This window comes from Protopterus annectens, chromosome 7.part0 (assembly GCF_019279795.1).
Source record: "Protopterus annectens isolate FY-2018-M chromosome 7.part0, PAN1.0, whole genome shotgun sequence".
NCBI classification, from domain to species: Eukaryota; Metazoa; Chordata; order Ceratodontiformes; family Protopteridae; genus Protopterus; species Protopterus annectens.
The window spans coordinates 259,589,777-259,617,110 of record NC_056739.1 but is presented as its reverse complement, the minus strand read 5'-3'; positions in this window follow the sequence as shown (position 1 = coordinate 259,617,110).

Below are 27,334 nucleotides of genomic sequence, written 5' to 3'. Positions count from 1 at the left end.
CCGGATTATGTGCTGATCGGCAGGACATAGGTGTATTTGGCATTGAGAATATGCCAAGCAATGATCCGGCCAATTCGGCTCAATCTCCTTTGGTGGATTGTGATATGTTCTTTCATTCAATCACCAAAGCATTTAAAACCCTCAGATCTAATATTTGGCATCTTAAGCTTTTCAAAGCATATTCGGCACAAAATATGGCTCCCAGGGGACTACGTATACGTACCCAACCTCTAGTAGGGAGACCAGATGAGAAACTTAACCAAGATTGGAAGGAGGCTTTACAGACCGGATCCATGACATTTGTGAATATTTTGTTACAATATTATGAAAGGACAGTGGATTCCAATATACAAGAAATAAAAAATTTATGTTCGGATGTTCAAAAGTTTGAATCATCCTCAAAATATCAGGATAATATTAAAAAACTTTCCCAAGATCTGATGGAACATGAGAAAACCATTAAGGAACGAAAAATTAAAAAGTTTCACCGGGACTACTCAGACTATCAACGGGAAAACCTTTTGATTTCAGCAGATCAGTTCGATTTGCTGATACCAATCAAGTTAGGACAGGGCCTAGTCGCACCAAAAGAGACCTCGCCAATTTTAAAGAACAAAGGGGATACCTCATGTAGTACCTCTGGGGAGGAATCTTCTCTGACGGATGGTGAGGGGTCCTTTGAGAGGGTCTCACCTATCAGGAAGAAAACAAACAAAATTTCCCCTTTAGAGGGGGTAAGGGACACCGGGGGGCAGAAAGCACAGGAAGACAAACCACTCAGGTTTCTTTCCAGGGACTACTGGACAACTTCCTGAAGTAGGGGAAATGCCAGAATCCAATCAGAATGTGTTGAATTTGTCCCAAGCTGTATTAACAAATGAACAGGTTGCTCTTTTGAACAAGGGACTTAATTATATTCCGTCCTTTTTTAGCCAGGAATATCACATTGTACAAGATTTACAGGCATTTTGCCGGATTTTGAATTTAAAATTATTTTTTGATGATGACAAGTCAGAACCATCTGATGACTTTCGCTTTGGCAAGTCTTCATTCCAACCACCCATGAACAAACATGTTTCCATTTTTATGGACACTATCTTGAGGATATGCATTTTGAAAACTTGGGACACATTATGTTAGCAAGTAATTTAACACCTGAAGACAGGTTAGCGTTGGACAAACTATGTAACAATAAAGATATAGTTATTGTCCCTGCTGATAAGGGAGGTGCAGTTGTAGTTTGGAACACTGCCGATTATATACAGGAAGGGTTAACCCAATTGTCCGATGCCAAGTGTTACATGCACATGTCCATAGACCCTACGCCTGTCTTCAAGGAAGAGATTGATTCCTTTTACAGCTAGCCTGTGAGGAGGGCATTATTAACAAAAAGTGTTTGGCTTCACTTATGGTTTCTGAACCCTCTAAACAGATATTGTATCTTTTACCTAAAATTCACAAATCCTTGACAAAACCACCTGGCAGACCAATTGTCTCTGGAATGGGCTCTTTGACAGAACCCTTATCAGCCTTTCTTACTAAATATCTCAAACCTTTATTAGGCTTGATAAGATCCAGACTGCAGGATACCACACAATTTTTGCAGCTTATCAAGGATACCCAATTGGAACCTGAATGGTATTTATGTACATTAGATGTTAAATCATTATACACGAGCATACCACATTGGGCAGGGTTGCAATCTATCCAATACTGGTTGGAAAGGGTGAATTTATATACACCTGGGTTCAACACCCTATTGATCTGTATGTCTGAACATGTTCTCAATAAGAATGTTCTGTATTTCCAAGGCCAATGTTATTGGCAGTTACAAGGAACAGCTATGGGAGCATCTTTTGCTCCCATATATGCCGACCTTTTCATGGCCTATGTTGAAGAATACATGATATATGATACATCACACAACATCTTTCAGGTTGAGATGGACATTTGGAGACGCTACCTTGACGACTGTTGGCTGGTGTGGCGTGCGGATGTGGGTTACTTGCAAGAATTTGTAGAATATCTTAATGACAATGTATGGGGACTGGAATTTTCGGTGACATATGATAAAAATACCATCAATTTTTTGGATGTCACTGTTTACAGGAACCCAGATCACACCCTGTCCACCAAAGTTTTTCGCAAGTACCCACAATACAACACATTGTTACATGCCTCTAGTTTACATCCACGCCACACCATTAAAAGTATTCCGATATCTCAATTCATACGTATTAAACGTCTTAGTTCCAATGAAGAGGAATACCAACTAGCCAGCAGGGATCTTAGTCAGAGGTTTACCAATAGGGGATATGATAGACATGACATTGTGAGTGCCCAAAGTAGAGCTAATTCCATAAAGAGGGAAGAACTATTACAATACAAAAACAAGAACAAAAACTTAACATCTCATGACACTTGTGTTAGGTTTATTACAACTTATGGGAGAAATATAAACATGGTCAGGAATATTATCAATAAACATTGGAATATCCTACTGGCTAATGATAGATTGCGAACCATTTTGGGGCCACAATGCAAATTTTCATACAAGCGGGGCAAAACTTTGGGCTCCTACCTATCACACTTCAAGCATATGGCAAGTGGGGGGACTATCTACAAACAACTTACGCTACATGGTGATGAACTTTTTGGTTCTTTTCCCTGTGGACATTGTGGCTCCTGTTCATACATGCCCAAATCTAAGGAGTTTTCCAGTCGCAATACCAGTAGGATATTTAATATAAAGACCTTTGGAAATTGTAGTAGTGATTGGGTGGTGTACCTTGCTTCCTGTTATTGCGGGGCATTCTATGTAGGCCAAACTTCCAGAGCATTGAGATATAGAATGAATGAACATCGTAGTGATGTCAGGAACCATAAGGAGACCAGTGCCCTATATCAACACACACGTAAACATCCACAGGCTAAATTTAGTTTCATGGTCATTGATCGCATATCTGGAGATAGAACTAACAAACGAGGCTGGCATGGTTTATTGGATCAAAAAGAAAAATATTGGATCACAACTCTGGGGGCTTTGTTCCATCCGGGTTTAAATGATCACTTATAGCAGATTATGTGTATTTCTTAATAACCCTGTTGACCTATTAGTTCAATATGGATGGGTTATTTAGATTTTGAAAATCAATATATATTCGCATATATAAACATACCAATTTATCCTAATTTTGCCTTGTTGGATTCATGTTTGTTACATCAAGCCATATGGGTTTGCCAACCAGCATTAATGGTAATATGGGGGTCAGGGTAGTTGAACCATTCAACATAGCTAGTTCACGTGTTAAATTATTAATGTTCGTATGGCAAGTATCTATCTAGCAGACGTTGGTTGTGGTCACATATTATACATGCATTTACATATATATGTGATTTTACACTATTCCACTTTAATTCATTTCTTGAATATTTTCTCAGGGTTGTTATGTCCTTGGACTTTAATGTGTTTCATTGGAGTGTTATATTCTATACTTTGCACATCATGATTATGAAAGTTTGCCAAACAGCGTTAATGCTGGTCTTGGTTGTGAATATATACGATATAGGTAGTTGATTTGAGAAATTATTATGGTTACTATTGACCCACATTTGTTTAATAGATGCTGTCTATGGTCAAGAAATATATATGTCTTTATACATATATATATTATGTCACATTACCTTAAGTGCAACACAATTCCTTAAATTTAAATATGGTTGATATGTCCTTTTTGACTGTATCTCACTGCAGAGTCACATATCACCACACTACCAGAAAAAATATCTCTTTATTCATTAATATTAATGAGCCTATTTGTCCTATTGGCTCATGGTTTGTATTTAAATGGATGAGCATAAGGAACTTGAATGTACTGTCCTACACTGAAAAGGCATTTTTGCCGAAACTAGTCTGTTAAGGTACTAAATAAAGGAAATTGAACTCCGTTCTGCCTTGCTGGTCTATTTGGTGAATTTGATACTTGGTTTGGACCGTGCATTCCCCCTTGCATAGGACTTGGTTTGTTCTACTTTCACTCTGTGCTGGGGACCGAGCAGTGGAGTCGTTTCAGCCTGTTTCAGGCTGATTTTTGATGGTGATTTTGTATACCCGCCGGTGTGTCTTCTCACAGTGGGTTTGTTTATGGACATTCACTCATGTTCCTTATAGTGGGCACATTTTCGCACCACGTTCAGTTTTACATTTTGAGTAAAGAGTCGAGGTGTGCGGTCGTCCTATAGGAGCGCCATGATGGTCTGGCCTTAACTTGGCGTTTTCACTGTAAGCAGCTAATCCTTTGGATCATAGCAGTTTCTTTTGGTTGGGCTCAGAGATATCGGACAGTGTAGCCCTATTGTTTGCAGTTATAACGACGACTAATGTTTGGATTAGCACGAATATGGAACCAATGCTTATGTGCTCTTGAGATGATGGTTTATTTCATCTAAGGACTGCAACTTTATTTTGGCGCCTCGACACATTCAGGTTTGTGTCGTCACATTATTCTTTGCACCGCGGTGCTTTTGGAGCCAGTTTTGAACATTATTGGGGTTCGACTGTTGGTCGAGATATACCGTATTTCTCTTTCACAATAATAGCAACGCTTTTGAGGTGCGAACAACAACCAAGATACTCCAAGGGACTTTACAACCATTAGGGCTATATATGTTCTGGACATTACATGTCTATGTGATCACTTACACTGGGGATCAGTACCGCTTGTTTAATCCAGGGTTTTGATGGCGTTCGGATGCTCTATCCAGGACTTTGAACTAAAACGGCTCAACTAGATGGTAGACCAATATATTTGTCTATTTGTATTTTTGAGTTTGACCAAACGCTTGTATGAATGGTTATATTATGGAATGATTCATGCTTCTCACAGTGATTTTGAGCGTGTTTCAGATTTACATATGGGATTCATGCCTCTTTTTATAAACAGGGCCTTTATGCCTCTTAATGTGTGACTACATTACCTGTCACGGTCTGGTGTGTGGGGTCATAATACATTAAACTAGGCCTTATTTAGGGTTGGTTTTCTGTGACTACATTACGATATTGTGGTGCTCCTAAACCTTTATAAGTTCATTTCTCAAACATAGTTAAGGACATTTATGGTTTATGATCGTTTTGAAGACCAAGATTTGGGACCTCTCTTGATAAGGATTTGCTGGACTTTAACATCAAGTGGACAGTACTTTTATTCTAAACGAACAATTGTTAACTATGTGAATCACTGTATGCTTCTGTATGCAACCTTATGTTACCAGTTTGAACAAATACAACTATAGAGTGGTAAGGGCAAAGAATACATAAAGATTGAATTTACATGTTAACATTAGCTTCGGCTAAGGTTATATTTAAACAGCTGCTATATTGGAACATACATCTTCTTGGCAGTTTATTATATAATATCTCTGCTTAACGATTATTTGGTATAACTTATATGGCTGGTGGCTATTACCCAGCTTCTTTTCTTGAATGACATTTTACTATAGGGGCCAAGTCCCATTACAGTTTATATTCAGGCTATATTTGGTCAGCTTTTTGGGAGTGTTCAATTGTTTGGAACCTGTACCATTATATTATACCCACAGATATATTGTTAATACTGTGAGCTCTTTGTTTCTTATGTGTGTTGGCTAACATATGGTATAGAGTTGAATGGTATTAGGTCTAGATTTAATCAGGGGCATTATGTGCTCACTTGGTAACTAGACACATATCAGGGTCAAGTTTGGTTGGACCTACTTGGTGTTTGAAACCTCTAAATACAACAACCTATACAAGTTCAGCACTGTTAAGGGTGATTGTTTTCTATCTTGTACATTTGTCGACTGTATGTACTGACCCCTGGGTGAACACAGTATACTTGAATACTGTGGACTAAATTTGTTTATATATTTATATAACATACTTCAGTATAAATATTTAGGATTGTTTAATATTATATATATATATTGTACTCATTATAGGACATACATACTGATAGTGAAACTCAACGGGACATGTTGGATGCACTATTTGTGTTGATCTAGATCCCCCACTACACTGTTGTTTTTGATCAAGAGGGACAACAACTGTCTAGATTCATCAATATGGTGTCATATCCTGCTTATTGGGGGTATAAGTATTAATATGAGTGGTGCATAACAAACCAAATATTGCCTCCTTGGTTGCACTTACAATAGTATTATTTGTAATCTGTTGCATGCTAACTATTACTAACATCCGGTGAAGCGAATCACTGCTCGGTCCCCCATTCACAATTAAAATATGGTTTATCTTTACAAATCTTTTTTTGTGTGAGTCTACTTTATTAATGTTTTGTATGGCTGAGATTATAACCAAAATGGTTTTTTCCGTCACTAGCGGGTTGATCTAGCATTCAGTGGGGCACTTTTTGATTACTAAAAAAATCTTTTCATTACTGGATTATTCTATATTTAACCTTTGGGGAGACTTCTATATGTGAGTCTCAACTGTTTTTGAACAGTAGCATATCAAATATAAAAGCAATTCTTTTTGTGCCAACTAATGTTAGTTGTTTCCTGAGTGGTTCTGGTACTTGGAGTTTTGGCCTCGGAGGAAATATACTGTTTATTGGTGTGTTTGGGTACTTGGTATGATACTTACTAACTTCTTGGCATTTCTGTTGGGACATTCCAAAATATATATGTTATATATGGTTGAGTTCTATAACCAATATTATTTATTACTTAGAGTAGCTGGTTAGTTTTCAGTGGGGCATTTAATGAATAGCAAACAGAACTTCTGATCATTGTATTGGATTACTCAATACTATACCTTGGACAAGTTTTCATGCTTTATTGAAATCTACTAACAACCAGTTACAAGCTAAAGATTGTAATAAATTTTTCTTGTGTAGATTAATGCTTTCTGCCCCTAGTGGCCCATTAATTTTTCTTTTGATTTTGAACCAATCCTAGGTTTTGGTGCAACTGGGCCTCTTAAGTATTGTATTTCTAACACAGTCTGGTTACTGTTTATATTTTGGTTTTCCCGCGCTCCAATTTATTGCTGGCTGTCTATATATAATATTATTCACAGCATGGATCTGAATAACATCCTGTCCGGATTATGTGCTGATCGGCAGGACATAGGTGTATTTGGCATTGAGAATATGCCAAGCAATGATCCGGCCAATTGGCTCAATCTCCTTTGGTGGATTGTGATATGTTCTTTCATTCAATCACCAAAGCATTTAAAACCCTCAGATCTAATATTTGGCATCTTAAGCTTTTCAAAGCATATTCGGCACAAAATATGGCTCCCAGGGGACTACGTATACGTACCCAACCTCTAGTAGGGAGACCAGATGAGAAACTTAACCAAGATTGGAAGGAGGCTTTACAGACCGGATCCATGACATTTGTGAATATTTTGTTACAATATTATGAAAGGACAGTGGATTCCAATATACAAGAAATAAAAAATTTATGTTCGGATGTTCAAAAGTTTGAATCATCCTCAAAATATCAGGATAATATTAAAAAACTTTCCCAAGATCTGATGGAACATGAGAAAACCATTAAGGAACGAAAAATTAAAAAGTTTCACCGGGACTACTCAGACTATCAACGGGGAAAACCTTTTGATTTCAGCAGATCAGTTCGATTTGCTGATACCAATCAAGTTAGGACAGGGCCTAGTCGCACCAAAAAGAGACCTCGCCCAATTTTAAAGAACAAAGGGGATACCTCATGTAGTACCTCTGGGGAGGAATCTTCTCTGACGGATGGTGAGGGGTCCTTTGAGAGGGTCTCACCTATCAGGAAGAAAACAAACAAAATTTCCCCTTTAGAGGGGGTAAGGGACACCGGGGGGGCAGAAAGCACAGGAAGACAAACCACTCAGGTTTCTTTCCAGGGACTACTGGACAACTTCCTGAAGTAGGGGAAATGCCAGAATCCAATCAGAATGTGTTGAATTTGTCCCAAGCTGTATTAACAAATGAACAGGTTGCTCTTTTGAACAAGGGACTTAATTATATTCCGTCCTTTTTTAGCCAGGAATATCACATTGTACAAGATTTACAGGCATTTTGCCGGATTTTGAATTTAAAATTATTTTTTGATGATGACAAGTCAGAACCATCTGATGACTTTCGCTTTGGCAAATCTTCATTCCAACCACCCATGAACAAACATGTTTCCATTTTTATGGACACTATCTTGAGGGATATGCATTTTGAAAACTTGGGACACATTATGTTAGCAAGTAATTTAACACCTGAAGACAGGTTAGCGTTGGACAAACTATGTAACAATAAAGATATAGTTATTGTCCCTGCTGATAAGGGAGGTGCAGTTGTAGTTTGGAACACTGCCGATTATATACAGGAAGGGTTAACCCAATTGTCCGATGCCAAGTGTTACATGCACATGTCCATAGACCCTACGCCTGTCTTCAAGGAAGAGATTGATTCCTTTTACAGCTAGCCTGTGAGGAGGGCATTATTAACAAAAAGTGTTTGGCTTCACTTATGGTTTCTGAACCCTCTAAACAGATATTGTATCTTTTACCTAAAATTCACAAATCCTTGACAAAACCACCTGGCAGACCAATTGTCTCTGGAATGGGCTCTTTGACAGAACCCTTATCAGCCTTTCTTACTAAATATCTCAAACCTTTATTAGGCTTGATAAGATCCAGACTGCAGGATACCACACAATTTTTGCAGCTTATCAAGGATACCCAATTGGAACCTGAATGGTATTTATGTACATTAGATGTTAAATCATTATACACGAGCATACCACATTGGGCAGGGTTGCAATCTATCCAATACTGGTTGGAAAGGGCGAATTTATATACACCTGGGTTCAACACCCTATTGATCTGTATGTCTGAACATGTTCTCAATAAGAATGTTCTGTATTTCCAAGGCCAATGTTATTGGCAGTTACAAGGAACAGCTATGGGAGCATCTTTTGCTCCCATATATGCCGACCTTTTCATGGCCTATGTTGAAGAATACATGATATATGATACATCACACAACATCTTTCAGGTTGAGATGGACATTTGGAGACGCTACCTTGACGACTGTTGGCTGGTGTGGCGTGCGGATGTGGGTTACTTGCAAGAATTTGTAGAATATCTTAATGACAATGTATGGGGACTGGAATTTTCGGTGACATATGATAAAAATACCATCAATTTTTTGGATGCACTGTTTACAGGAACCCAGATCACACCCTGTCCACCAAAGTTTTTTGCAAGTACCCACAATACAACACATTGTTACATGCCTCTAGTTTACATCCACGCCACACCATTAAAAGTATTCCGATATCTCAATTCATACGTATTAAACGTCTTAGTTCCAATGAAGAGGAATACCAACTAGCCAGCAGGGATCTTAGTCAGAGGTTTACCAATAGGGGATATGATAGACATGACATTGTGAGTGCCCAAAGTAGAGCTAATTCCATAAAGAGGGAAGAACTATTACAATACAAAAACAAGAACAAAAACTTAACATCTCATGACACTTGTGTTAGGTTTATTACAACTTATGGGAGAAATATAAACATGGTCAGGAATATTATCAATAAACATTGGAATATCCTACTGGCTAATGATAGATTGCGAACCATTTTGGGGCCACAATGCAAATTTTCATACAAGCGGGGCAAAACTTTGGGCTCCTACCTATCACACTTCAAGCATATGGCAAGTGGGGGTACTATCTACAAGCAACTTACGCTACATGGTGATGAACTTTTTGGTTCTTTTCCCTGTGGACATTGTGGCTCCTGTTCATACATGCCCAAATCTAAGGAGTTTTCCAGTCGCAATACCAGTAGGATATTTAATATAAAGACCTTTGGAAATTGTAGTAGTGATTGGGTGGTGTACCTTGCTTCCTGTTATTGCGGGGCATTCTATGTAGGCCAAACTTCCAGAGCATTGAGATATAGAATGAATGAACATCGTAGTGATGTCAGGAACCATAAGGAGACCAGTGCCCTATATCAACACACACGTAAACATCCACAGGCTAAATTTAGTTTCATGGTCATTGATCGCATATCTGGAGATAGAACTAACAAACAAGGCTGGCATGGTTTATTGGATCAAAAGAAAAATATTGGATCACAACTCTGGGGGCTTTGTTCCATCCGGGTTTAAATGATCACTTATAGCAGATTATGTGTATTTCTTAATAACCCTGTTGACCTATTAGTTCAATATGGATGGGTTATTTAGATTTTGAAAATCAATATATATTCGCATATATAAACATACCAATTTATCCTAATTTTGCCTTGTTGGATTCATGTTTGTTACATCAAGCCATATGGGTTTGCCAACCAGCATTAATGGTAATATGGGAGTCAGGGTAGTTGAACCATTCAACATAGCTAGTTCACGTGTTAAATTATTAATGTTCGTATGGCAAGTATCTATCTAGCAGACGTTGGTTGTGGTCACATATTATACATGCATTTACATATATATGTGATTTTACACTATTCCACTTTAATTCATTTCTTGAATATTTTCTCAGGGTTGTTATGTCCTTGGACTTTAATGTGTTTCATTGGAGTGTTATATTCTATACTTTGCACATCATGATTATGAAAGTTTGCCAAACAGCGTTAATGCTGGTCTTGGTTGTGAATATATACGATATAGGTAGTTGATTTGAGAAATTATTATGGTTACTATTGACCCACATTTGTTTAATAGATGCTGTCTATGGTCAAGAAATATATATGTCTTTATACATATATATATTATGTCACATTACCTTAAGTGCAACACAATTCCTTAAATTTAAATATGGTTGATATGTCCTGTTTTTTGACTGTATCTCACTGCAGAGTCACATATCACCACACTACCAGAAAAAATATCTCTTTATTCATTAATATTAATGAGCCTATTTGTCCTATTGGCTCATGGTTTGTATTTAAATGGATGAGCATAAGGAACTTGAATGTACTGTCCTACACTGAAGAAGGCATTTTTGCCGAAACTAGTCTGTTAAGGTACTAAATAAAGGAAATTGAACTCCGTTCTGCCTTGCTGGTCTATTTGGTGAATTTGATACTTGGTTTGGACCGTGCATTCCCCCTTGCATAGGACTTGGTTTGTTTTATTAGCATCAAACCATTTTTAATATTTTCATGATACTTGGCTGCCAACTACAAGGGAGTTTGCATCGTAGTTTTTATTGTAGTTTTTATTGTAATTTTATGTCTTACATTTTGTGTCATATACACATCTCTTGATATACAATTAATGTACCAAATATTATAAAATTATTATAACACCATTGTATTGTTGGACATCCACTAGCAACATGAAGATGACCTTCTCAAACCATATACATTCATCGTATTTATTCATTGATATAGTTACACTCATACTTCATATATTCTTATTTGTTATTATTTTTTATGGTTAATTAAGTTTTTGTAAACACTAGATATATGTTTTATGTGTATGTTAGGTTTTATGACTTTACTAATCATGTGCATAAACGATATTTGTACCATTGACAATATATACAGGTTTGTATAACAGCCAGTATGTCTTTAAACATTTCAATAATTTTTGGCAGTTTTTTGTAGGTAGTTATTCCATTATCCAATTTGGTTGAGTATAAATTGATATGAACTTGTCTAATGCATTGTTCTGAGGAAGACTGTGACATACAGTTGAAAGTACATTGCCATGGTTGATGGGGTATATGGTTTGAGAATGGCTGCATCTACTGTTTTGCATGTGAGCTAAACCTATGGTAGGAATTCTATAGACAGTCCATATCTCAGTATTTCTTACTGAAAGAAAGCTGGACAAAGACAGACACAATAGAGGGACAGGGGTCTACAGATTATGACAGTACACAGCCCTCAGTAACTTAGGTGGTGGCTAATAGAACAGCAGGTTGTAACAAGTCAGTGTAGCAGCAGGATATAAAAGCTTTCATGTAACTGTGCCAGTATTTACAAGTCAGTGGGCACCATCCATACCCCAGAAATGTACAAAGGTTAACAGAATGTCCACATTTATGGCTCATAAATCTGTTGTTTGTCATAACGTGCAGTTTTCTGGCAAGCAATTGACAAATGACTACAGGTTGTTGTGAGAAACTAATAACAGACGTGAGATGCAGACTTCATACCCATTGGAAAACACATGCTAATACAAAACCATTCCACCAACTGTCTCGGTTCATAAGAGTAATATTAAAATCCTGTCCCCATGTTTGGGCCTATGTCTCACTGTTATATATGGCCCTGTTCACATTAATGGCAGTAAGAGTATGAGAGGTTTGGTCAACATGTAGCCTTATAATAACAGTACAAGACAAAATGTCTGAGGACCAGAACAGACGTATGGGGCACTATGCTGGAAAACCTGCAAAACAGGTACAGTCAGAGGTGTGAAGACCATAACCCTGTGTGTGGTGTTAAATCTCTTACCCCAGTTACAGCATACCTACAACTACACAGAGCAGCAACAGTGGATAAAGCCAGGAACTGGAGCAGGGCAGGACAAAGGCCCACATATAAGGGGAAGGAGGAACTACTGGCCAGACTAATGTAAAAAATGCAGAATACGACAGTTCATGTAGTAACATAGGTTCCCTGCAGTGTATGGAGTCGGTAACCCAAATGTCTGTCAGCATTTCCTCACATCAACCTATAATGATCTGCCACTGACGTACCAAGAAATCACAGTGCTATGTAAAATGTACCAGACATATTATGCTAACTCTGTTCAGTCCAATGCAAGCATAAACCCCATGTCGCATGCGATAATTACATAGCATTATACTGTATACAGCTAGATAAGTAGTGGTTCTAATCCAAGCAACTGCAACTCCCAATTCCCAGTATTGGGAATAGGAATTCCCAATACTATTCTAGCATGCCCAAAGGTCAGTTGTCAATCTACTTTCTGGTCCAGCTGGTGAATCTGGGAATCTTAAGGCAATGTTACAACTGCCTCATGTACACAGGCAACCCTCTCCTCCTCTCAACAAATTCCAACACATGTGAGAGATGCAACCATATAGCCAAACTGGAGGCTAAGCTCTCTCAACTCATTACTGGCATAACCAGTCAGGAGGAGAAGGAAACCACACTCACTACAATTCCAGTCTCACATAGACCTACCACGACAGCAAACCAAACACATAAACACACAAAAACATACTCAGAGGCTCTAAATAAAAATCTGCCTAAGCGGCAGAGACCACCAAAGCAGACACCCAAGCAACCGCTACCCCAAAACAAAACATGTGCAACACATAGCTCACAAAGCCAGTGTGCCGAACAGTCACAGCCCTTAAGGCTAAACAACACACTTGATACACTTGTAATAGGTGAATCTATCGTCAGGCACACTGACGTCCCGCTCACCAGGCTGAACAAGGAGAAGGTCACTGTGAGCTGCCTGCCGGCAACTAGGATCTGCCACATAACACAAGCACTAAGGTCACTCCAAGGCAAGTACAAATATGACTCAGTCATTGTCCATGCTGGTGTGAATGACCTGAGATGTACCTCCCTGGACTACATGAAAAGAGACATAGAGGAGCTCTCTGAGCATGTAGCCCAGGCCAGTATGACCCTGACCTTGAGTAGCATCTTACCCTCACCAAGAATGATGCCACAATATGATGACAAGATGATCAATTTCAACAATTGGCTAAAGTATTGGTGTCATTCAAAGGGGATCCAATGCCTGTTAGCCTGGGATGACATGCTCGACAAGTCACGATGCTTTGCTAGGGATGGCTTGCACCTGTCACCCCTAGGCTTTTGGATATTGGCAAAGGCTCTTGCCTCTCCCATAATGCCTTTTTTAGGCAAGGCTCAAAAGACAAACCCACCTCCATAGGTATCACAAGGAATAAGAAACTAAGAGTAATGCTACTCAATGCCAGATGTCTAAACCTCAAGATGCACGCACTCGAAACTCTCCTTAGCATGGAGAACATCAATATCTGTGCATTAACAGAAACCTGGTTCAAGGCTCCCGAGATCACCCCAGCACTACCAGGTTATACCTCATACCATGCTTTTCAGCCCCAAAACTTGGACCAAACCACAAAAGGAGGGGGGGCATCAATATTCGTCAAAGATACCCACACTTCCAGGTTGGTGGCACAGCACGAAGCATCAGAGACTATCCATGTGCAACTAACAGTGGGTAAAACTGCCTTCCAGTTTATAGCCTGCTACAGACCACCCTCCCAAACCCAGGAACCCCACTCGGCCTTCCTGAGAACACTGGAAAATATGAAGGTCTCTCCAAACACCATTATATTGGGCGACTTCAACTACCCAAACATAGACTGGGAGCATTACTCTAGCTCCAACACCCTAGCCCAAAGGTTCCTAGAATTTATAAACTCAAATGCTACGGAACAACTTGTTACCACTCCCACAAGAGGGGAAAACATACTGGACCTGATCATCACCAACATGGGGGCTCTGTGCTCCAGACCAGAAGTGTATCCCTCACTGGTAAGATCAGACCATAAACTAATCTCACTGGATATTCACATCCCGACCCCACCCCCTGCCCAGAAAATCACAGTGAAAAACTTCTCTAAAGCAAATTTCACACTCCTCAAAACTGAGGTGGAATCCTTCAAAGCCCCCGGGCCTGTGGAAAATATGACCCAGACCACAGAATCCTTTATAAATGCATTTTGTGAACACCTTCAGGAATGCAAGGATCATGCAATCCCAAATAAAACCAAGACCCAATCCTCCAAAGGCAGGCGTCCTGTCTGGTGGACCTCAGTCATAAACAAACTATACAATAGAAGGGTGAAGCTACTACATGATAGAGCAAAATCCCAAAAAGGGAAGGCATCTCTGATCCGTATTAGCAAAAAACTACGGGCACTCATAAAATCGTCTAAGGCCAGCTTCGAGAGAAAAATTGCACAGGACACTAAGGATAATCACAAGGCTTTCTTTAGTTATGTTAGGAACCTGGGTGGGAATTCCCAGATATGCTCAGAATTAGTCCAAAATGACAAAAAATACACCGAACCCACAGACATTGCCAACATCCTAGCTGACAGGTTCAGCGTAAACTTCTCCCCCCCTCCCCACCAAAAGGGCAAATATCTGTCCCAGCAGAGTGCTGCCCCCCTGACAGCTCAGATGCTCTGGTAAGAGCCGCCCTCTCCAAAGCAAAAAACACAGCATCAGTGGGACCAGACAGTGTCCCGGGCTGCATCCTACATGAACTCCAAGAAGAACTAAACCCAAACATAAAACTACTGTTCAATCTCAGCCTTACTACAGGATATGTACCCAAAGAGTGGCGTACAGCAGCAGTGGTCCCTCTCCACAAAGGTGGTGCCTCAATGGATCCTGGAAACTATTGCCCCATAAGCCTGACTAGCTTGGTCTGCAAAGCTATGGAAAAGATCATCGTGGACCTCATAAATAAAGATATTGGGGACCTAAAGACACTGGATCCTACCCAGTTCGGCTTTGTTAAGGGCAGATCCTGCCTCTTAAACCTGGTTGATTTCTTTGAAACAGTCATCAGGGCCATTGACGAGGGGAAGGTGGTCCACACAGCCTACCTGGACCTCGCAAAAGCCTTAGATACAATATGCCACTGGGGCATTATAGATAAGCTCACCAGCTTAAATATAAACCTCTATGACACTAGATGGGTTGCAAACTGGCTCAAGGACAGAATCCACATGGTTAGAATTGCTGGAGCCATGTCAGACTCCAAACCAGTTACAAGTGGCATCCCACAAGGCTCAGTCCTGGGACCTCTCTTGTTTGGTATATATTTCTCGGAAGTACAGGCCAACACAGAAGGACTGTGGCTGACCAAGTTCACAGATGACTGCAAACTAGGCGCCATAATCGACTCTCCAGCTGACACAAGCATCCTACAAAAGGGCCTCATAGAAACAGACAACTGGTGCCAGAGCCATGACCTCAAGCTAAATGCCAAAAAGTGTATAGTCATCCCCTTTGGCAAAAACAAAGTGCCCACAAATTACCACATAGGTGGTAATCCATTAAGTACAGAAGAAGTAATTAGGGACCTGGGGACCCAAGTTGACAGCAATCTCTCATTTGAAAACCACGTGGCCAAAGTGGTTTTGTGTGTGTGTGTGTGTGTGTGTCTGTGTGTCTGTGTGTGTGTGTGTGTGTGTGTGTGTGTGTGTGTGTGTGTGTGTGTGTGTGTGTGTGTGTGTGTGTGTGTGTGTGTGTGTGGCATATCCCCTGTAGCAGTGTGACTGCCTTGTGCATGCAATGGTTATATCATTCTGAGGGCCTGTTCCACCCTGTTAATCCCCCCAGTGGATTACTTTACAGGGCCTGCTGGTGTCATTCACCTTAGATGCACTGTTAGACACTCTCCAGGTACATAAGCGCCGTGGCATACGCAATATGTATGTAGTACTATAGTCTAGATAAGTAGGGGCTGAAATCCTGATAAAGCCATATAGAAAAGTGGGACAAAGGCCAAATAACAGAGGCAATTTTTAGACATTCCTCTTATAAACATAGAAAGTTGATAGCATAACAGGTTGTGCATTAGCATGAATTTTCAGAAGGGTATGAAGTCTGAAAATAAAATATCTGTCATTATTGTCTTATTACTGCGGTGGTGGTGCTGCAGTAGCATTGTTGCCTCACAGTAAGACGTTGTCCTGTTCAATTCTCAGCTAAAGCGTCTTCTGTGTGGAGACATGCATGAATGGGTGTACCTTCGTTGAAGGTTGTGAGTCAGAGCTGGCAACTTGGCATGTAAAAATCTACTGCCAATCATTAGTGGACCGGAGTTCCGCTGTGGTGACCCCTAACCGGGAAAAGCCGAAAGATGCAACAACATTGTCTAATTTCAGTCTTTAATAATTTGCCACCAAGTTGCCAGAAAACCACAATGTTATGAAAAACCGACCAAAAATATGTAGCAAACATCAGGACATTCTGCAGAAATCTGTACAGGTGAGCGGTATGGCCACCACCTGTCCCACCCTTCAGATTGCAGTCCATGTTTGGCCAGGTGTGACCTGTGAAAACAACTCAAACAATACAGAGGTCCCAAGAGTGTAGGACAACAAACATTTCCTAAAGCTGTGTAATAGTTGCATAAAGCAGTTATTGTACATCAGAAACACTATAGTTATGAGAAATAGCATAAGCTATGGGAATGTGACAAAATAAGCTGTCATATTGGAAGACCAAGAGAAGTCCTGTCCGTGGTACTTGCCTTGGGTATGGTTTATCATGCCAACTCTAACGATGCTACAAGAAGTGTCCCACACTGCACATTTCATAAGGTGGCAAGCCTACTCTGTGTTGCCTATGTCTGTGCAATTTGTAGACATGTGGAGGCCCTGTGTGTAGCTGCTGTCCCCAATCACTCACATGTATATAGGCATGAATGCTAACTGCCACTACCCATATTTAGAGTACTTTCAAAGGCTATGGCGACTGTAAGTTGTGTGCTGTCTGTCATTGACCCACCAACTGATGTTAACACATTGCAATGGGGTCTTACATTGGGTATGGAATGGTGGCAAGGTCCTGGGGTTCAAGCTGAATGCAGAAAACAGTACCATCATATCATCCAGCAACTACATGTCCCCACTATTTCCAATGTCAATGCCAACCCCATAAACACACAACCTGCATTGAGAGACCTGGGTACTCAGGCTGATAACACTGTTGCATTCAGCCATCAAGTAGCAGCAGTGGTCAGAAAAGCCTTGTACATGGTTCACCACATAGGTAAAGGGAGTGCATTCAGAAAAAAGGTGGACATTACCTCTGTATAGTCCTCAGTCAACACAATAAATTAGTACCATGGCCCATTTGGTATGTACCTATCCAGACATCTACAACTGGAAAGGCCATAGTAATACTCACATAGGTAATCCATAGCCTCCAACACCTGTCCCATGCATACAGCCTCAAATCAGTACTGCCCCATTCGGTATTGGACAGGTTGTCCATAGGTGAGCTGTGGCACACCTAGATGGCAATGTTGTGCCCAGCCCTTCAACAGCTGGCCCATATATGTGAGTCTAACTTTTCACGCATTACCAGCACGACAGGCCTGAATCTGATATGCGACATCAAAAAACCTGTTGAAGATACAGGTTTGCCTCCTAGATGCTGCCCTGACTCAGGAATGCACTTAAACAAAAAAGGTGGAAAAGTGCATCAATTCAAACCAATAACCAAATAATAAGGCACTGGAAGGTTCACCAGATAAAACCACAAACTTTATTAGATACAAACTATGAGAACACAACAAAATGAATGCCTTAACTGAATCACCGCATTTTCATCAGTACAACTTCATCTGACAAAGTGCCCCCAGATGGCAACAGTGGGACTGAGTTCCCCACCCATGGACAGTTACCACTGCTCCGTCACAGCCCCGAAGGTGGCTGTGCTGGGGTCTGTGCACTGAGGCTGGCCTGTCCTTCCAGGTGCACCGTTCTGCCCTTGATCTGGCACAGTCAATCATCCAAATCACGCTGGATAACCCTGCAAACCATGCCTGGAAACTGTTGTCGGGTGACCATCTCCTCTCTGCTCCCATGCCTGGGGGGTCAGGCCCCATCCCCTGAGGGAGTTCCACCCATGGGTAGTGCAGGACCAGCAGAGGGGGCAAGTTCAGGTTGGGTCCCAGACATTCTGGGACCTGGTGCCATGGCCATATGAGGTGGGATAGGTGTATCTCCTGGAACCGGCCTACCCAATCATGCTATGGTGTTGAGGTTTGTCAAAGTGTATTGGTTAGTCATGAACAGAAAATTTCAACATTAGTTATAACAGCATGCATGGGTGTTACAATTAACCCAGAACAATAGAATTACATAGCTTACAGAACACAGGCATAAATGGAGTAACAGTCATTATTGTAACAGCATGCTAGTAACAGTTATGGAAAAAGGCCAATAACATTCATATTTCAACAAGATATGTTAGCATGCAGCCATTGTAATATATAACCAATAATACAACACAAGGCCCAACATTAGGTTTTGAGGACAACATATGTGTAAATGTAACCATACAAGTAGTATAATGATAATAAATTGTGATGCAGATAAGGGATGGGGTGGAGAGAAAGACATTACATTATCAACTGTATAGGTTATATTTTTCACAACAGTACTGCTCAATACTCTACAGGTCTACCCTTACTTTATGTCTACAAGTGCCATATAGCTTCTGTAGCACATACATACCTCTCAAGCTATCCACATGGGATGGTATGGGCCAAGCTGTAACACCTACAGGTACATAACTACAGGGGATCATTACATGTCAGGGGAACATATATGACTACCAAGGTGTACTCTGCACTGATGTTGTGTGAGTGTGCTACTGGAATACTTCAACTAGGTTTATACCTGTGTCCATGGTTTTTGGCACCTGTGATTACTATCTGTGACAGTGTGACACCTGAGAGACATGTATCGTGCACAGTACAGAGAGTTTACACTTATCCTGCCATCATTGGCAGGCATGGGGTTAGACTATCAGCAGATATTCACTGATGCACCAGGCATACAGCCGTACCAACAATAGACCATTTAATTTGTCTTATTAACTTGGAATAATAGTGTACTTCATGTTATTTTATTTAATGGAGTCTTATCACCTTGCTGAACAATGCTGTTTATGGCGTCTATATCATATTATCGTACGATGTAAATAGCAAACACTATTTCATCGTGCCGATAGTATCGAAACAACAAAATATCGAACAAACGGAACAGAGAATTTTTTCCCAGGGAAAAAAATCGCTGCTCCTTTAAAAAAACAAAAAAAAAAACAAAACTTAAACACAAATTTAAGTGAGGGGCTTTGACCACCACCCCCCATGTGGGGGGCTGTGCCCCCCACATCTCCCCTACTTAAATATACCAACTCTGAGATCGCACCATAGTGGAGGAAATGGCAAAGTCCTGAAGACAGCCCACCAAATTTTTTCCCTGGGAAAAAATTTGATGTTCCATGACTTCGCTATTTTGTCATTTCGACAGTACTGGATCGACTAAATAGCATTCGCTATTTAGTCCATTCAATAGCATCATATAGACCCTGTTTATGCACTAGAACATCTGGACACAGACATTAGTACACCCTTAATACAGCTACTACAGACATTTATTTACCTGTAAGTCCTGTGGGGAGAATATCTGTTAACAATACATAACTGTTTCTATAAATAGTCAGTACTACTTGTCTGTTGCTATAAATATATCTTAGTAGCTGTCCTTGGATTCAAACCCCAGTCTGTGTGTGGCAAAATGAGCAATATCTATTTTGCTTATCGCACTGAGCTAGTGGGCCACTGCTGTGTGTTGATTGAGTGATATGTACCTAAAGCTCACCTGGTGACAAAATCTGACCTGCTAATATAGGTATAGTGTCATACAAGATTGCAGTGACAGTTGAACATACATGCATGAGATTCATGCATGACAGAGATAGTAAGTGAACTGTGTATTAATACATGGAATGCAGGTGTACACAGTTAACCCCTAGTAGATGGGAATATGTGTGATCTGTACAGACCATATCAGGGTACCAGGTTGCCTACCTGGCCCATATACATTTGCAGACGGTATATTTGCAGAATACAACTATTACAGTCTCATACTTGCCTGCATCAGCGTACCTGCATTCAGGGATGCATATAGCTGAAATGCAAAGGTTAACACAAGACGATCCTGGGAGAAACACACTATACTACCTTAGACAGTACTACTTTAGGTTCAGATCTTAGTGCAGAATAAATATCATAAAAAATGGGCACACATTAAGTTGAGGTTTTATGTGAAACATTAATGTTATAAGCTAAATAGAAAAGCTTACTTATGCAAGCATCACTGATACATTACTTGCAAGAAACTTGTTTATTAATATCACTTTTTTTTACTGTTACAGTGATACTAAAATGCTTTGACAAATGAGATTCTTACACCCATTGTAAAAGCATCTTTTAGCTGGATTTGAACTCTTAACCAGCTGTGTTCCTTGTAAAAATCACTGCACTTATACCTTGTGCCACAGAGATAGATATATAACAGGTGGAATTTCTCCAGTGTTTCCAGAGTACTGGGGAAAGCACATCTTTGCCAGGTATGTTTGAGCTACATAAGGCAGCCTAAACTAACATTTTCACTTTTTTTCCTTATGTAGGTAACCATATTTCTGTACACTATCAATCAGAGATCAAATCCAAATTAAAATGACAAAAAAATTACATATTGTGAATAATTGCAATGTGACCTCTAAACAGGATTTCAGCAATTCATTGTGTGCCTTATTTCTCCCAATTCACATCAGGTACACACTGTGACACACAGATAGTTATGTGATAGGTGGAATTTCTTTCTTTTACTGTCCAGAGTGACAGTGCATTGCTGTCAAGTGTGTTTGCATTACATAAGGCAACCTAAACTAATTGTTTTTCCCTTAGGCAGACAACTGTGTTTGCATGTTTCCAAGTAAAGAACAAATGCAAATTAAAATTGCATTACATGATTTGAGCAACACTTCATGTGCATTATTTCTCTCAATTCATGTCAGGTACAGTTTGTACCACATAGATAATTATGTGATAGGTGAAATTTCTCCACTCATTACTGTCCAGAGTGATGAAGAAAGCAGACTGTTTTCAAGTGTGTTGGTGCTACATAAGGCAGGTAGTGACCTGTTTTTGCACACTGATGAGCAGAAAGCAAATTGAAAAGGCATTAGAAAATAAATACATGATAGAGAAAGAGAAAAAAGCTGACAGTGAATTGAGCCCAATGAATGGGTAGATGTAGCAATGACCAGGGCAAGTAGTGCATTTGAGTGGCACATTCATCATTCTCACTTGTCATTCCAATATCATAAATGTACTTTGTGGAACCCATTTTCAGACTTATAGTTAATGACAAATAATGTGAAAGAGGACATACAAAAGCTTACGTTATTAGCAATAGTGAGAAGCATTTATTTTAAACGACACAATGGTATCTCAAAATGTTATCATGTGTTCAGACCATCCTCTTTAAAATTAGCAGTGAAATGGAATCAAACCATACATCAGCTGTCCTTGTTCTGTAAGCTCATTGTGCGTACACCATGTGCCACAGAGAATGTGACCTGACAGGTGTATTTTCTACACTGAGCATTATCCAGTGACCATGTGATGCTACTGGGCTGGTTTGCACTACATTAGGCAGCCTAAACTCAATTTTCACCTTTTTCTTTATGCCATGAATGTAAACTTCATACTGCTAAGTGGCATGCAAATGCAGAAGGCAATATTTATCAGAAATTTTCTGACAACTCTATTGGGAACAAAAACTTGGAGACACATGAAATGAATCACAATGAACAAAGCTAGTACTGCATTACACTGACATATTTATCTATCTCATATCTCATTGCCACATCAGTACTATCATGTATGTGTCACAATATCTGGACTTTAGGGGTGCTTGGAGGAGGCTTGGTGTCCACTCTCCTCCTGATGCTGGTGTGTCATTAAATGCCACCAGATGTATGTGTAGGACTGTAGTGGGGGCACAGGCGTGTTCCACCAAGGCCTCATAAGATATAGCGCAACTGCTAAACTTCATGCATTCTGATGTGAGTGACTCCTGAACCTAGTGGGCAACTACTTGGACAGGATGAATGACACACTGGATCGGGCAGTGTCTGTGATGGAATGTATGCTGTGGGAGGGTAGGCATCCATGTAGCTGAACAGCCTCTACATTTTCTGGCATTAGCAGATATGGCTGTACAAGATCCCACTCCTGAAGTGACACTGCATTCACTCCTCCATCAGTGATTGCTGTGTCCACACCCAGGTATGGGTCATGGTCTTGGATGTAGCTGTGAGGAGAGCTCATACAGCAGACATCACTCACAGTCAGGTAGCACTCCAACTTCTAGCCAGGGCTGTTGAAGTAGCAGTGCATCTCCTGGCAGAGGTGTTTGTCATGGTCAGGTGTGATGATACTGAACAGAATACTCTATCATTCACAGCCCACACCTGTCTGAGATGACAGGATGTAGTGCTAGCACATTGCTGGATTGTGTTCATGCAGACATACACACATAGAAAAAAATTCACTTTTCCATACCACTTCACACACATACAAACTATCAAAACTGTACTGTTAAGTGCTATACTGTGCCCTGTCCTTTGCTTATATTTTCGTGACTTAGGATCACATATATGTCCGATGCACACAGTGGATAGCTAATGCTTGCTTATTCACAAGCTTGTATTTATCAATATGCATTACAGAAGAAAAGTTGTTCATTTCTTGTTCCTACTTATTTGTGAATGATTGCTTCTATAATTGTTGAAAATCATTGCATTTCAATTAGTTTTGTCATTACAGCACAGAATGCATCAGCTACTTCAGTTTTGCCTCTTCATAGAGATGTGCGAATGAGGGTATAATTGACCTGTGCCATGTTTTATAAATGATGGTCATTTGAAATGTTTGATGTGGATTATTGTTTGTAATATGTAAGTGAATATAGCAAAAATCTGACAGAGGAGATATTACAAACATAATTGTACACCTCAGGCAAAATGCTCTGCTTAGGGCAAATACATATTCTAGAACTTTTTTTTTTTCTTTACAGATTCCACTTTTACCTTGTCAGTAGTGCAGGTGCAAATTCTGTCTTTGGGGTTTGTCCCTGTCTGACTCTGTCAGAACACAGCCATTATATCCTTAAGTAAAGCTTGTATGGTTTGAAATGCAGCACTTTCCCTATTTGTATGTGGGTGAGATCATAGGCTTTGAGCTACGTAGTGAGTGTGTGTCCTATTCTTTACCACTTTGCCTCTTAGCCAGAGCCAGGGCATACTGTGCACACCTCTGTCTGCCAACACCATCTGCAGCTGGTGGCTCTCCCTCACACTTCTCATCTGCACCTGTGTCTGCTGGTGATCATCTGGCCTGTGGTCCTTGAAATTGTGATCTAACTTCTTCCTGTCCTTGTTGAAGCTGCTTCCTGAGTATTATTTGTGTAACATGGCACAGGCTGTAAGTATTTCAGAAGAGGTGCCTGGGTTGTACTGAATTGTATCAACTGATGTGTCTAGACAACAGAACCTTAATTTCAGCAGTCCATACACATGTTCAGTGATAGTCATAGTTTGAGCAAGGGCATCATTGTATCCTTGATCGGTGGGGTTGTGTGGGCTTCTCATGGGTGTCATGAGCAACAGCTCCAGTGCATAACCTGCATCCTCCACTAAGTGACATTGAGGAATGTCACCTCTAGCAAATCTGGTGTACATCTCACAAGTGTGCCATATGTGTAAGTCATGGAAACTGCAAGAGTTACATGCACAGACATTTTAAATGATCCCTTGGACATTACAAACAACATGACAGTTTATAGACTGGAAAAAAATGTTATTGTTATACCTCCTTTCTTGTTCCCCAGGTAGGGCTTTTATTTATGTGTGCATGCAATATATGGCCCCCAACACTTCTGGGAAGTATGTTACTTCCTAGAATTCCTGCATGGCTATTGCTCTCTTCTGGGGGATTTGTGGGAAACAGACATGTTCCCTTACATGTAGTAGCATTACATTTAAACACTGATGTAATATTCTAGAGGCTGATGTGTGTGACACCCCAAATATAACTCTTGTGGTCTCTGAAATAAACAAATAGATAGTATATGTAATGCTAAACATAACTTTGTTTCCAACTGGTATTGGTTCTCCAAGATTTCCCTGGGTCCTGAAGTGGGGGCAGCAGAGGTTGCATACTTTTTCCAGTGTTTCTCTGTCCACCCTGTATCTTTGCACACTTTCCGTGTCATGCAGCCCGTAATAAGTCAAACAGGATCTAAACATCCTTCTTCTTGCCTGAGGTCTGGCAAACGCAGCAGTACCATGATTTAAAGCCTGTTCTACATACAGCATAAGAATAGCAGCAGCAATCCTTAACATGCTTTTTCCCAAGTATAATTGTGCTGTATTCCAAAGAGTTTTGGTGTACAAGGCAAAAGCCTACAATGGGTGCACACAATTGCTTTATAGCTTCTTGAATACCTCCACCATGTTGGATTGGTTAATTAACATCTATGTCGACTTGTAATGATTTCATTAAGATATTCTGCAATTTCCCTTTGTTTGGCAGCTCTAAACATTGTGTATTTAATGAATACCAGATAGTATGCTATAATGTTGGTAGTGTGCCTTGCTGCCAACACAGTAGCTACACTTTGTACAGCTGTTGATGAATCCAGTCCAGAATGTTTAAAAGTTCTTCTTCATTACCCACCTGATGTAAGCAGAAGGAATGTTTCTCTATTTTTTCACTCTTTCTGTGTGATAGAGCTCAGTTGTGAACTTTATATAAAAGTGTAAGGAATTTCCTGTTATTTTTCTGTTTATATATCTTGTATTATTTTGTATTTGTCAATTTTCTGCATACATGTTATAATAGCTACTCAACTGTATTCGTTGTCTTATTCGAATGTTTTATTTATTTATTTTTTTAATTCTTGACAAATAATTCTTATCATATTCTTCACTACATCATTTTCTTGAGATTTTATTCCATATTTACTCAGAATTAGCCTACTATTTTTTGAGTTTTTGAAATAAATTTATAATCGTCTACCTTTTTGTCTCATTAACATCTGTTACCTTAAACAGATATGTGGTTCCCATATATACATAAAAGAACTACTACAAATCTTTAGACCTAGAACGGTTCCCTCCTTTGAAGTATTTACCTATTTTCTTAATTACATTATTGAAAAGGATTTCAGGAGAGCAAGCACATGCTTTAATATTTTACGAACACCATTTAATAATTTACCGTCTTTATTTTGTGCCCGTACTATTTATGAAATTATACTTAGTAACTAATTTTGCTGCTTTTAACAGGATTTTTATATGATAACCTCCTAACATTTTATGCATTTCATTTTTTTCTTAGATATTCAATATGCTTTGTTTCCAAAGTAAAAATTAGACCAACAAATTTATAGAACCTCACTTGTACATTATTTATTTGCATGGTATGTTCTCCTCTCTTGCTATTATATACTACTAACTTTAGTTTATTGATTGTTATCTATATTTTTACAAACTAACTGATGTTTCCAATTCCCTTACCTGTTTTTCCATTGCTGGGAAACTCACAAGTCATATTCATAATCTATAATCAGCATGGTAATTTAATCTATTCTGGTAGTATCTATCTTTCTTTCTTTGTGATAAGTTTTCTATAATTCCATTATTATAAATTATGCAGAAACAAGAGACAAGGATACACTACTCAATGATATTTCTGTTTGCTGAGAATCAATCTGTGAACTAGTATATTGAATTTACTTTCACTCTGGTGCTGGTTTTACGGCATAATCTTATGATGATAAATTATTCTAATTACCCCTCTTTTCCTTACTTCTCCATTTTTTTCCTATGCAGACTATCCAATGCTTGATCTTTATTTAAAAATAAAGTCACTGCATTTTTCTGTCATGTGCTATAAGACTGCGCACACTGTTCCAACTCTAGTTCCTTCTAGGTAGGCAAATTATACATTTGTTAGTCCTGTTTTTTAATATCTTTTTATTTTCCTCAGCACAGTTGGGGTCAATATCTTTAAAGAAGTGCCAGTGACACAACTGATAGCACGCACACATCTTTTGTGCAGGAGGCTGTGGATTGTATTCCCATACCAGGACAATGGAGAGCTGATGCCACAGTGCAGCATAAGGAGGGTATTGTGCACCTGAGTGTGTTGTCCTTCAGATAAAGTGGTAGATGAAGGTCCCATCTGCTTGCATTGGTGGTTGCTCCACTGGATGTAAAAGATCCCACAGCACCTATCAAAAAAGCAACTGTCCTTTATTTAACACAACATAAAAAACATTATTTACATATTTACAGTCACATGTATATGCACTTCTAGTTATTCTTCCATAACTGACCCCAACTTCTTCCACAACCATAATCTGATTTTTTGCAATATATCAGCCAAAATCCACCTCCAATTAAATAAAATTTCATTCAGTCTTTCATTTAAAAAAAACTTGCATTACATAAAATAAATTTTTATCTTCCCTTCTCACATAGTCTTTCTTATTATTCTTATAATATCCATTCACAATCATATTCATTATCTATACTTCTTATGTTATAAATGTATATTTAAACATTCTCAGTTTTAAAATTTCATTACCTTCCTTTACTCACTTTAATACTAAATATACAATTTTCAAGAAGCAGAGTACACTACATGATTTAGTCCCAATTTTTCTTCATCTTCACTGATATG